This window comes from Lygodium microphyllum, chromosome 2, assembly GCF_053477565.2.
Source record: "Lygodium microphyllum isolate KBCC chromosome 2, Lygodium_microphyllum_v1.1.10, whole genome shotgun sequence".
In the NCBI taxonomy this organism is placed as follows: domain Eukaryota; kingdom Viridiplantae; phylum Streptophyta; class Polypodiopsida; order Schizaeales; family Lygodiaceae; genus Lygodium; species Lygodium microphyllum.
In genome coordinates this window covers 96,686,246-96,689,501 of record NC_141136.1, presented here as the reverse complement: position 1 = coordinate 96,689,501, position 3,256 = coordinate 96,686,246, and the positions used below count along the sequence as shown (strand labels likewise).

General features: G+C 39.5%; 1 non-coding gene across 1 annotated transcript; it reads left to right on the top strand.

Moving 5' to 3' along the window:
* Positions 1-361: 361 nt before the first annotated feature.
* TRNAD-GUC (transfer RNA aspartic acid (anticodon GUC)) lies at positions 362-433 on the top strand. Its single transcript has one exon. It is a non-coding gene; the product is annotated as a tRNA-Asp (tRNA).
* Positions 434-3,256: the final 2,823 nt, after the last annotated feature.

Sequence of the window (3,256 nt, the reverse complement as noted above, 5' to 3'; positions counted from 1 at the left end):
TTTTATTCTCGGCCCCTTTTACAGACTCCTGTTGGATGATGTGGTGGGCCAAAGTGACAACGAAGGTCCCTTCGAGAGGCTCGTGGAGCAAGGCGAGTGGAGATCAGCAGCCCTAGAGAGAGAGAGAGAGAGAGAGCGAGACGATGTCCGGTAAAGAAGATATGAAACAAGAAGGAAAAAAGAGCGAGTGGCCGCGATATACGATAGAGCTAACTGGCGTTGCCTACCCGCCATAGATCTCTCTCTCTCTCTCTCACACGTCGTCACAAAAAAGGCGTGATCTCCCTGGCGCAGATCTGGTGTCCCCTAGAGCGGTATGAGGTATTAAAAAGGCAAACCCAGCATTCCCCAGCATCCAAGGGTCGTTGTAGTATAGTGGTGAGTATTCCCGCCTGTCACGCGGGTGACCCGGGTTCGATCCCCGGCAACGGCGTCTTTGGTCTTTATGTCTCTATCGTGCATCCCGTTTTGCTTGCCTGGGTATGCAGGGAGCCTGAGCCACACTAACTAGTCTTTGTATACCGAAACACATTCTATACGGGACATTCCGAGTCTTCTATCCAAACAAGTAATTTCGTGAGCTTGACCCATGGGAGCATACACTTTCCTATCCAAAGAAGCAATCGTGTGGTAATAAAGCACCGTAGTAGACAAAACGCAATCAAAAAGATATGCATAGACATTCTTGACTTGTGTGGCATTTGATTTGCATTATTATCAATGAAACCCTGTATGAGCAATTTTGCCATCTCCACATGTGTCATATTATTCTAGTGTCCCCATGGCACGTGTTCCTTGCACCATCTATGAATTTTTTTTTAAAATGCTTGTAGAATGTTGATTTAACTATGCTATGCGTTACATACCATTGTTTATTATAAACCTTTTTTTCATCAAATATAAACTCAAGGTAGTCCTCGTTTTGGCGATGTTCATAGGCCATGCTCATACAATCTAGTATATACGCGCATTGACTACAATAGCTCTATCCCCAAAAGTTTGACCTTGCTTGCATGATTTTGGATCTATCTCCGATTTGGCAACACCTTTGTTCACAACAATCAATTGTTGCAACTTGATGGATGTTTGCAATATCACATCTTCTACTAAATGTAGGGTCCATGTTTGTTTTTTGAACCCTTACTCTATGCACATAACTTCGTTTCTTTAGTGTCCCATGTATGCTATCATAGTCACTAATCATGGCATCCTCTCCTCTTGCATCCTCATTTTGAAGAAGAGAACCTACTTTTGAACCGCCACTCACAGCTTCAATACTATTGTCATTATTATGAAAAATGGCATCATCTTCATCTAAGTTCTCAAAGAGATCAATATTTTCTTCCATGCCATGAATAGAAGAACATGGTTGTGTCATCAAAGCTCTCAAGAATATGTATGGCCACACACATTGCACCGATCAATTGAAATGCACACCTCTAGGATGGATCAAGAGAACGAACAATCCCATGTGCCTATCTTGAACAACAATCAACAAGAAACACTGAATCACCCTATTTTAGAGCCTCCAATTCCGACAAAAACGAAAGAGAAATGAGTGAAGCTCATTAATAGAATTGCATGTGCTGAAATTTCTATTGTAGCATATTGAATGTAGCATGGCATCTCAGATATGAGGTTTTACAATCAAAATACATTGATCGTTGGCCAAAAATTGCATTCGAGGCTTGAACTTTAGTTGGTGGAGCCTCATAGGAGGGTTATGGCTTCAAGGTACTCATAATTCATAGCTTGAACTTTAGGTTGAGCCTTAGACAATGGTCACAAATTCACATCGATTTCTAGAGAATGGTTATCAAGTTTGCCCAAGGTATGATCAAACTTCTCTTTGAGGCTCATAATCTATTCTTAGGTAGGATACCAAATGAGCTTCACTCAACAGAGGCTTGAATTCAAGTTTGATAGAGCCAAATATAACCCTAGTAGAGCTAATAGGCATTGCTCAAAGTTTAGATGGAGGCTTAGAGAACGGTGACGCTATTTTGCAGAGAATGGTTGCAGACTTTGAGCAATATAGAGTCATGCAATTCACTTTGAGGCTCCAAACTTAAGCTCGGGCTTGGTTAGTGCGAGACCTCTCTTTGAGGCTCAAACTCTAGTTCTAGCCAAGATAGCCATGGGCTCTGCTCATGGCTCGAACTTGATTTCAAGCATAAAAGTCTCATCTTAAGGATAAAAGTTTATAGGAAGCTAGACTTGCATGGTATTTTCAATGATGAACTAGTAACATTGGACTTGTATCACCAAATGTGGCTATAACAAACCAATTTCTCATAATAAAAAAATTTAAATTGTACATAGAGATTATGTTCTAGAATGTGTTTTAGGAAGCATCAAAATTACTACCTCTCTTGTGCAAATAAATAAATTATTGTAGAAATCGAGGTCATGATGTCAAATCATGACGTGTTAAGGACCCATAAGATCATGATGTCATATCATGGAGCCACATAGGAATCAAGGACGTGTCAAGGACCCATTACCTACCACTACCATTCTCTCTCTTCAATTTTTCCAACGTGTAAAAGATTTAATAGTATTATTATATATGCATGAGTTTTTAACACCATTTTGTTTTTCATTTTCCATTTTCTTTTCCTTTCTTTCTCTCATGCACGGTAGCAGTGCTCCGAGTTGGTTTTGCATTGCCTTTCCTTTCTCCAACCTTGTGGTGTCTACTCGTTTCTCTCTCTTCTCCCTTCTTCAAATCTGAATTGACTACTGACTTCAATCCTCCAACCATGTCTGCTTACATTTGTCACTCTCCTTTCTCTAACCTTGTCACTAATCTATGTATCTATATCTCTTCTTTCTCTAACCTATGTCCATCTCTCTTCCTGTGTCTCTCTCCTCCAATCTTATCATTAATCTGTGTGTATGTCTCTCTCATTCCTTCAACCTACGTTTGTCTCTCTCTATCTCTCTACATCTATCTCTCTCCATCCATCTCTTTCCTTCCCAATCTATCGTTCTCACTAATATGTTATTAATCCTTCTTGATATCTCACTAACTTGTCACTAATATATCACTAATTGTTCCCAATCACTTTTTCCTCCTCTCTCATCTCTCCCTAATCTCTGTTATTGCTCTCTAGCCTTCTTTTCCAAGTTCATAATAACGTGCTATTGCTTCTTATTAGTACGCTACAATAAGGTTAAGTCACTAATCTTAAATCCACGATTTTATTTAATAATATTAATAAAAACAAGTTTTATTAACTAGGTAACTTAATAA